The sequence below is a fragment of the Physeter macrocephalus genome, chromosome 10 (genome assembly GCF_002837175.3).
Source record: "Physeter macrocephalus isolate SW-GA chromosome 10, ASM283717v5, whole genome shotgun sequence".
NCBI lineage: Eukaryota > Metazoa > Chordata > Mammalia > Artiodactyla > Physeteridae > Physeter > Physeter macrocephalus.
This window is the reverse complement of record NC_041223.1, coordinates 4,750,787-4,761,128: the sequence shown is the minus strand read 5'-3', so window position 1 is coordinate 4,761,128 and position 10,342 is coordinate 4,750,787. Positions and strand designations below refer to the sequence as shown.

The 10,342-nt window shown below is 42.5% G+C and overlaps 1 long non-coding RNA gene across 3 annotated transcripts in view; it reads left to right on the top strand.

The window, feature by feature from the left end:
- The window catches only part of LOC114487024 (uncharacterized), an 83,021-nt gene that overhangs the window by 717 nt on the left and 71,962 nt on the right, over window positions 1-10,342 (top strand). The gene's annotated exons all lie outside the window — the stretch shown is intronic.

Sequence of the window (10,342 nt, the reverse complement as noted above, 5' to 3'; positions counted from 1 at the left end):
CAGGCCCAGGGGTAGGATCTGCCTCTGGGGGGGTCACAGAATGATTCTGCTTGGCCTCCAGTTTTTTTTTGTTTTGTGTTTTTCGGTACGCGGGCCTCTCACTGTCGTGGCCTCTTCCGTTGCGGAGCACAGGCTCCGGACGCGCAGGCTCAGCGGCCACGGCTCACGGGCCCGGCCGCTCCGCGGCATGTGGGATCTTCCCGGACCGGGGCACGAACCCGCGTCCCCGGCATCGGCAGGCGGACCCCCAACCACCGCGCCACCAGGGAAGCCCTTGGCCTCCAGTTTTTAAAAAGCCTTTGTAAGTTCTAGAAGGTGACCACTTTTCTTGTTTATTCTCTGTTTGAAGGAATTTAAAGACGTCCACTTGTTTACATACCAAGGCAGTACAGAACCTTCTGTAGTGGCACTCGGGTGGTGAGGAGTTGGGGATTTTCTTCCGTGATCCTCTTCTTTCTGTTGTGGTTTATTTATTTAGCAGTGAGCTGCTTCCTTGTCTGCTTTCAGAATTGGGTGTATGTTAGGGTCAGTCATATACGTTAGGATTAATCACGTATTATGTAGTTATATATATTAGGGCGTACATTGCCCCTGGTCTTTCCTCTGGAACCTCGTCCCCAGCCAATGCTCTCCTGACAGCTACCTGAAAAAGAACATCCTTCCATGGTGGGATTTGAGTTCCAGCTAGCTTTCTCTTCAGTGTTCAAAACGTAATAGCCTAATTTGCCTGAACTGTGTACTGGAGGTGGCCCATCTCTGGGTATTCTTCTGTTTCTGAAATGTCCCCAATCCATATTTATTATACACTTACTTGCTACAAGTATATAATGCAAAACCACATTCTATGTGATGTTCAAGTTTATTTCTTTCAGAAGGCCAAGAAACGCTTTAAAACCAGACCCTAACAAAGCCAATAAAAGGAAAGAAAATTTTATAATTAACCAGGGAAAAAACATAAAAGAAAAAAATATAAAAGGAAAAAAAAATTAGGTAAACAGCATGTTGAAAAGACAGGGAGTCTTTCCAGAAAAGCCAATCAATGGAGAAAAAGAATTCTTTCAGGAAAGTTTGATTTACACTAAGAAAAAATAGCGACTAAAGAATTAAATTGACAAAAAGTCAATTTAAAAAAAGAAACCAATAGAAACAATAAAAGTATAAAGTTGCTTTACGCCATACAAAATGTGGCACTGAAAGTTTTCCATTGATCAAGGAACCTTCTCTGCACCAAAGACCAACCTAATACCAAGGTCAGAACTTCCTGTGCTCCCAACCTGCCAGATGGATGCCCCATGGAAGTGTGGTTATGCGAAGTGGGTTCTGGAGGTGAAGGGCTTAATTCTTAGCTGATTTATTCAAAATGTACAAATACAGCTAAGCAAATGAGACAGAGACAGAAACCGAGACAGGCAAGAGAGAGAAACAGAGATAGAGAGACACAGACAGAGAGGGAGGTGAAGGTTGCCTTTGGAAGGTGGTAAGGTGGTGGCTGTTCTTTCACCCCTCTTGCCAGCAGGCAGAGCACAGGGTAAACCTCAAGGGGTTCCTGTCTAGAGTCACGAACGCTGCGGACAGGCCAGGTCTCCCAGTTTCTTACAGAAACTGCACGGAGCTGCTGTTTGCGAGTTTCGGTTCTCTCCAGGCAACCGGACCATATGACCTTTAGCTACTGCTCTTCCCAACTGTGGTTTCCTGAGCCAGGTCCCTAGAAGCTTCAGCTGGGTCCTGATGGGCAACGGAGCCGGAGAAGTGTCTGTCCCACAGCATCCTGGTCCCATCCTCCCTTCCTGGCCACTGTCAATACGGCAGCAGCGGGCACTGTTCTCTCATTGTTTGGCATTGCTCTAGTTTACAAAAAAGTAACTGCAGAAGAAAAATATTACAGGGAAACTGAAAAGGAAAGAGAAAAATCAGGAAAGCTTTATCCTTTCACGTCTTCCTTTTATGGATTTTGCCCTTTCCTGAAGCCTGGACTTGCCTCTGTCGGCAGAGAGGCCTGGCAGGGCTGTGCAGCATGGCCTGCGTTTCTCTGAAAGTTTCTGGAGGGATTCCCTGTGTCTGTAATATGGGTCTCTGTTTTTCAGAATTGGACGGATGAATCCAAGGACTATCTGAACGTATTATGGTTGAGTAATTTGATTTTCAAGGTTATTCATTTAGTCAGCAAATGCTGTCTCAGGCGTTGGGGCTCGAGGGAGCATGAGACAGACAAGAGCCTGGTGGGAAAAGATCAACAGGAAGGAAATAAATCAATGGAATACAAGTATTAGGTCGTTGGAAGAGCTGTAGGAGAACGATAAGGCATTTGTAATGTGATAGAAGGTGCTTTGGTGGTGGGGTGAGGACCCCTTACAGAGAGGAGGCGTGAAGTCCCAGGAGAGAAGGAGCCGTCAGTGAGAACACGGGAGAGCTGCAGCTGAGCCCGCGGGGAGGACCCCTGTGTCGTGCTTGAGTTAAAAAAGGCAGGACAGACCGGCTGGGGTGTTTGGGACAAAGCAGGCAGAAGAATGGAATGAGCTCCGGAGGCAGGCAGGGGCCCTCTGTGTAGGGCTCTGTCATCAAAATTGATTTGCTGGTGATCGTTAATAAAGCTCCAAACAGGCGTGGCCGGGAGGTACTGCGGGTTCGGGTCCAGACCACCCCCATAAGGCAACTATAGCAATGAAGAAAATCACATGGATTTTTTTTTTTTGTCTCCCAGTGCACGTAAAGTCACGCTTACCCTTTCTTTGGGGGGAGGGGGGTAAAATATATTTTCCCTCACTTTATGTCTTGGCTCTAGTGGTATATGCATAGATTACCTGTCCACCACTCTCCTACCTTAACAGACACCAAATTACCGAGCAGGTTTGCTAACGGATTCTTTTCATACTTGAAAAAAATGATATGCCTCACACGAATATAATTATTTTAGTTTTTTTAAAAGATGTGTCTAACATGCAGTTTACATATATGACAATTCTTCATTAACACTGAAAGTAGGTAATACAACAGTTTCAAAAACACATTAAGTGTGCAATGGCATTATGTCTTAACCGCAATGTACATACCTTTATTACAAATACTTTATTGCTGCAAAACGCTACCCATCGTCTGAGCCTTTAGCAAGTTGTGATATTTTGCTGGTGGAGGGTTTGAAGTATTGCAAGAATTCCCAAAATGCGACACAGAGACACAAAGTGAGCAAATGGTGTTGGAAGAACGGTGCCAATAGACTTGCTCAACGCAGGGTTGCCACAAACTTTCAATTTGTAAAAAACGCAATATCTTCGAAGCCCAGTAAAGCTAAGTTCAGTAAAACAAGTGCTGCCTGTACCGAGCTACCAGTACTGAGCACTGGCTGTCGTGCACAAGGCGGGGTCTTTGTGTTCATTATCTCTAACCTCTAGGACAGCCTGGTGGATGGGATGGCCCTTGAGCAGAGGATAAAGCTGATTCTGAGAGGCTCAGTAGCAAGTTGTGGCCACCCTGCTATGAGGGGGCGGAGCTGGGATTCAAATACAGGGCTGCCCGCCACAAAGCCGCAAAGCTGCGGCACAGACCTCGGCAGAGGGGCTCCCCAGCCACCCGCAGAGATACCGGGCTTCTTCTCCACACCCCACCCTCCCCGGAGGACTCAGGATCAGTAGGTCTGGGGTAGGGCCTGCAGACACATGCACATTCTAGACTATCCCCAGGGCATCTCGAAGACAACTGATATTTACAGCAGAGCTATAAGTCACTCTTCTGTATTCCAGAAAACTTTAAATAATCAATCAATCAATTTAGCAAGCAGACAGACAGCAATGAACACAGCCCTTCATGTGGGAGGGAGAGGAGCCGGGTGTGTTCTTTGAATGCAGAATCTGAGGCACCGGGAGGCTCTGAAAGACACACAGGAGCTCAGAAGGGGAAGGTTAGCGTTTTCACTAATGAAATATTTTCCTGCAGACACATGAATATGGTACAGTTATAGGGAGATGACAGAGTGAAGGTTTTCTGACTGGAAGTCCAATTTTCCCCTGGACCCATAGCATAGCTATACGCTGCTAGAATGGCAAAGCTTAGTTGTCTTCAGTAATATGTATTTTTAAATTCACATTCTTATTTTTAGTTGCTTGGCAAATCTGTTGTCTCTGTTATACAAATGAAGAGCAGCCATAGGCTCCTACTGAAGGGTATTTACCACTAAGTTTGGAAACTGCTTTCCCATAGTTATCTGCAATCACAGATTCTGATATGAGATCATGGAAAATGTAGGCAGGATTAGAAGAGCTCTCTCTAGAAGGAAGTTTTCAGAGACTATCTGATAAGGATGCTCTGCTTGCTGGTGGGATGTCAGAAGTCCACGGGGATGACTTTCCTCGCCGGTTTAAAGCACTTTATTGATATTTATGGTACAAAATAAAAGGAACAATTCCATATACATTTTAATTTTCATTCAGACATATTTTTGAGCTTCTCTCTGTAAAAGAGTTGCCTACCTGTCGGGGTTGGGGACGGAGGTGATGCAGACATGAGTCCTCTTATTAGTAAGATTCATGTGTAGGAGGAGAAAAGTGACGGGTACTCTGCCTGTCCTGCAAGGGAGAAAGCAGTGCCCGGAGGAAAGCAGAGACGGACACCCCGGGAAAGGCAGAAATTGTGACGCCATCCAAAGGAGATGAGAGCTGAGCTGTGTCGTGAAGGATGCGCCTCAGCAGACATCCTGATGTCAGGGGTCCTAACCCGGACTCCTAAACCCAGCCGTCCTCCTGTCTCACCATCCGCATGGTATTCACGGCGCCTCTGTCCTTCCCACAGCTCAGGCCATAAACCTTGGCATTACTTGACTCTTCATTTTCTCTGACACCTCATTTTCAATCCATCAGCAAGTTACATCTGCTGTATCTTCAAAATACATCCTGATGACCCTTAGGTAGAAAAGCTTTGTGTCGGTGGTGAGGCCAGGTCTCGAATCCAAACTTTCTTATTCGAGAGTGCATACTCTTCCCAAGGCTAGGACGGCGTGGAACATTGATTTTGTGTGTGGAGGCTAGTACTCTGAGAAGGGAGTGTTGGAAAGTTAGGCTCAGAGGTAGAGTGGGATCAAGTCAGGGAGAGCTTTCCATTCTAGGTTGAAGAGTTTGGATTTCATTCCACAAACCATAGAGAATCTAATATTTGAGGGTAGGATAACAGCAGAATCTAAACTCCACTCTGGGGAGTTTCATCTGGCCGTGGAGTGAGGTGTCTTGAAGAAGAGAAGCACCCTGAGGTGGAACCTGTTCCAGTGGTCTGGTGAGAAGCCCAGAGAGATTTAGTGAGAGCCGCTGCATTGGAGCTGGAAAGAAAGCAACCAAAATGGGCATTTCTGGGGTCCATTAAACATACATTGGCCATTTGTTGGCTTTGAAGGCAAGGAAAGAAGACACAAAGATAACACTTTTTTTTCACATTTTTTAAGTAAAATTTACCTACAATAAAATGCACTGAAGTGGATGTTTTGAACCTGTGTGTAGGGGAAGACAGTGATGTCATTAACGTAACTGTATTTTGGAAGAAAAATGAGAAGTTCGGTTAATTTGGAGGTGCTCGTGGGTCATCTTGCTGAAGTTGTGCAATCAGGTAGTTAGAGATAGCATAATGCAGAGATGTGGCTCAAGTTACAGATTCAGGAGTAAGTCAGTTAACTTTCCTATCGGCAATATTTGGGACCAGATAACCTAAAATCCCTCCTTCAGGAACACCTAGACAGTCTGTTCATATGTCTATTTAATTGCAGAGTTGGGCTTACAAGGCACTAAGCTCCGGAAACTAATGAATGAAGTCGGGCCAGGTGCATAAAGCTGGAATCCTCAAGTAGCAACACCGAGAGTCAGAGTTTTCAATCTAAACAATATGCCCACAAGGGAGGGAAACTGCTAGGAAGCTTATGTTTCTTCTTGTTAGTTCTGCACAGAAAAAAAATCTCTAAGATTTTACAACCGTAGTAGTGACCTCGTACTACTTTTGAGGTTGAAGTGTGTGCCACCGTATGGTCCAGGAGCCTCCAAGCCAAAAAATAATTTAAAAAGTGATTCTAAGCTGGTAATAGTTCTGGGGCATCCAGTAAAATTAAACACAAGAGTGTTGTAACTATATATCCTCATCCAAATTTACCTAAGACTCCCTCAGATAAAGTCACGCTGAAGATGTGCTCATACGAGGAAAGATGCCAGTGTGAGCCACAGTCCTACGACACTGTGATGTTTATGTTGAGAGAAGGAAGAGAACAATAGGTGAATGGAGTGAGGAGGCCACAGCGAGATACGCATGCAAAAAGTCAGATACTGCATTATAAATCAGAGTGGAAAAGGATATTATTCACTAGCCATGGAACCATGCTGGTTATTCTTATTATATTTCAAAAATCTAGATTACATTTGTTCCTCCCACTGTTCCGACCTACAACTGAACAGAAAAACTTTTAGAAGATAACATAAAAATATATTTTTAGATCTTATGGTAAAAAACGTTTTCTTAAATATGATATACAAAGCACAACCTTAAAAGGAAAAGACTGATAAAATTGACAATATTAAAATTAAGACTTCTCCACAATAAGACATGGCTTTAAAACATTGAGAGGACTGGAAGAAACTTGCAAATGCATAGAACCCACGGAGGATTAGTATCCATAATATGTGACGAAACTCAACAAAAATGACAAATGAACTAAATTAAAAGTTAAGCAATCTATATAAACAGGAAACTTCAGAATAGAACACCTAAATTGTCAATGAAATATCAAAGGATGTTTAACTATTTGATTTTAATAACAATGAGATGTGATTTGACAGCCCTCCATCCTGATCTATGTGGGGTACACATAGAGTAGCAGGGCACGCTCTTACACTGCTTATGAGAACCGTAATTGGTGCAATTCTGGGAGAGCAATTCTGGGAATGTAGTAATATCGAATACGTTCATATGCTATGATCCCACAGTGCTCCTTTTGGGTACATAACCTAGACTCTAGGGCCTAGAGAGACTCTTGCACATCTACTCAATGAGTCATAGAAGTGACACGGTACAGGGAGAGCTGCAGGAAGGGCATCAAGATGGGTCTTTGCAGAACCTTTACATAAACAGTAGAGGAAGGAGCTGGGGAAGAGCTCATGGAAGGAGTGGAGGAGAGCTAAGAGAACATAGGTCAGTGCTGTCAGAGACAGAGAACCTCAAGGAAGAGGCTGGTCAGGTGTATCCAAAACTACTAAGTTTCGTGAAAATGATATCTTCAAAGAGGCTGTTAAGTTTGTTCTTTGGGAAATCAGCAAGGAAAATCTTGAAAGAGCTTTAAATGGAGTGATGAGGGATTAACCCATGCGTATTGAGATGGGATAGGAGCCTGGAGGGGTAGTTTGAATAAGGTGATAGCCTTAAAAAGCCTAGATAGAGTGTTCAAAAAGTTTAGCTGTGAGAGGAAGGAGGAAGGGAAGTTATTCTTTTGTGGACATGACAGGATCAGTGGAAGAGACGTGAGACTTGAGCTATTTATAGAGAAGCAGTGAGAGTAAAGATGCAGTAGGGACAGAGGGTAGTGATGGAACAGAATCTACAATCATTTCAACTGCAGCAAAGACTGAAGGAGGTGTTTTTATGTACTTTACATTGGAATTTGTTTGTATACATTGAAAAGTAAGGAAACTGAGGAAAGAAACACCGAAGTATGCAAGCACTTAATAATTATGATTTGAGAACCAGATTACATTTGAAAAAATACATTGTTTTTTTCCCCTGTGCTATAACAGTAGGTCCTTATTAGTTATCTGTTTTAAATATAGCAGTGTGTACATGTCAATCCCAAACTCCCAGTCTATCCCTCCCCCACCACCCTTCCTCCCGGTAACCATAAATTCCTTCTCTAAGTCTGTGAGTCTGTTTCTGTTTAAAATACGTTGTTTTTAGTTGCACTTCTTTCAAGATTTTTTTCCTTTGTTTCCTTTCAGTTTTTTGTTTGTTTTTAGTTAGGCAAAGAAATAGTTTCACTATAGATGTTGGGAACTGATGGGTGGAATCCTTCTGTCTTTTCTTCATAAAAATTTGGCAACAGTCCCCTTTTACTTTGTGGAATGTATCATATGGAACTGTGGTATGCTTTTGTTCAGAACAAAGGTTTTGTTTGGTTGGTGGGTTTGTTTTAAAAATCCCTTTTCTCTTCAACTGCTAGGAGAAAGTCTGGGGGAAAATTCTAATGTATTTTTCTTTCCATGACATTTTAAAAATATACCGATACACTCTGGTGGTCTTTCTTTCGCCTTGAACAAAGCTGGGTTACTCAACCTCAGCTTGACTTCCTAAGTCTCAGCCACTTACTTCCCCTTGTCCAACTTGTGACCCCCAGATATCATTAGGGGGGGCACTTAGTCCAGCATTGGCTGGCCACCTGGCATATCTGCTGACTCTCAACCTGGCACTCATAACATAAAGGAGCTAAGAGTAGCCCAGAGAGCTTGACCTCAAGGCTTCCCTCTGAAATTATATTGCACCAACAACTTCAGACTGATACAACAGAAGCTTTTAAGAAAACCCCTTCCCAGAGTCCCAGGGGGAAGTCAGCACATGGAGGATGGCAGCGAGCCTCCCCTGCTCTCTGTGTTATGCAAAGTCTTCTGAAGCACCACCCCCTTTCAGAGTACAGCCTGAAGATTTATAACTTTGACTCTTTACTCTCTTCCTTCCCTCTCTATGTCCTTCTCACCATATCCTAGACTGTAACAGTATCAGTATTTTTCTTTTTCTTGTCTTATATCATTTTCTACTAGTAATACAAGAACAAATCTCATCCTTTTAAACGAAAGGGAAGCCCATTCTATTCCAGGAGAGAATGGTTTGAGTGAGTCCTCAATGTAAGTGAGGTGTGGTTCTTGATATGCTAAAGGGGGAAATAAAGTATTAAATCTTTTCTCTCAACAATATTTGGTTCTTGGGTTCATGGTCTTGCTGCAAAATCTTACTTTGCTGCCAGAAGTTGAAAAGCTAAAAAGAAAAAAAAAAATGTATAGATTGCTAGTTCTACCTGATAAATCCAATCTTCCTATCTCATGTTAGTAGTGGAATTTTTAGCTAGGTCCATTGTTGCCTAGGTAGACCACACTTCCCAGATTCCTTTGCAGCTAATTCTGGCCATAAGGCTAAGTCCTGGCCAACAGAATGTGCAGCATGATGTGAAAAACTTCCAGAAAGGAATGGATGAGACTTTCCTTTCTTGCCTCTTCTTCCATTCTGCTCCCTGAAACATGGATGTAGTGTAAGCCAACTTTGGATGTGGCTGAGCACATGACCTTATTAGAGATTTTTCTTGTTTCTTGAGGTAGGGTTGCATTGCTATAAACTTCCCTCTTAGAATTGCTTTTGCTGCATCCCATAGGTTTTGGGTCGTCGTGTTTTCATTGTCATTTGTTTCTAGGTAACTTTTGATTTCCTCTTTGATTTCTTCAGTGATCTCTTGGTTATTTAGTAGCATATTGTTTAGCCTCCATGTGTTTGTATCTTTTACGGTTTTTTTTTTTTTCCCTGTAATTGATATCTAGTCTCATAGCGCTGTGGTCTGAAAAGGTACCTGATTCAATTTCAATTTTCTTAAATTTATCAAGGCTTGATTTGTGACCCAAGATATAGTCTATCCTAGAGAATGTTCCATGAGCACTTGAGAAGAAAGTGTATTCTGTTGTTTTTGGATGGAATGTCATAAAAATATCAAATCCATCTTGTTTAATGTGTCATTTAAAGCTTGTATTCCTTATTTATTTTCATTTTAGATGATCTGTCCATTGGTGAAAGTGGGGTGTTAAAGTCCCCTATTATGATTTTATTACTGTTGATTTCCCCCTTTTATGGCTGTTAGCAGTTGCCTTATGTATTGAGGTGCTCCTATGTTGGATGCATAAGTATTTAAAATTGTTATATCTTCTTCTTGGATCGATCCCTTGATCATTATGTAGTGTAGTGTCCTTCTTTGTCTCTTGTAATAGTCTTTATTTTAAAGCCTGTTTTGTCTGATATCAGAATTGCTACTCCAGCTTTCTTTTGATTTCCATTTGCATGAAATGTCTTTTTCCGTTCCCTCGCTTTCAGTCTGTATGTGTCCCTAGGTCTGAAGTGGGTCTCTTGTAGACAGCATATGTACAAGTCTTGTTTTTGTACCCTTCAGGCGGTCTATGTCTTTTGGTTGGAGCATTTAATCCATTTACATTTGAGGTAGTTATAGATATGTATGTTCCTATTACCATTTTCTTAATTGTTTTGGGTTTGTTTTTGTAGGTCTTTTCCTTCTTTTGTGTTTCCTGCCTAGAGAAGCTCCTTTAGCATTTGTTGTAAAGCTGGTTTGGTGGTGCTGAAT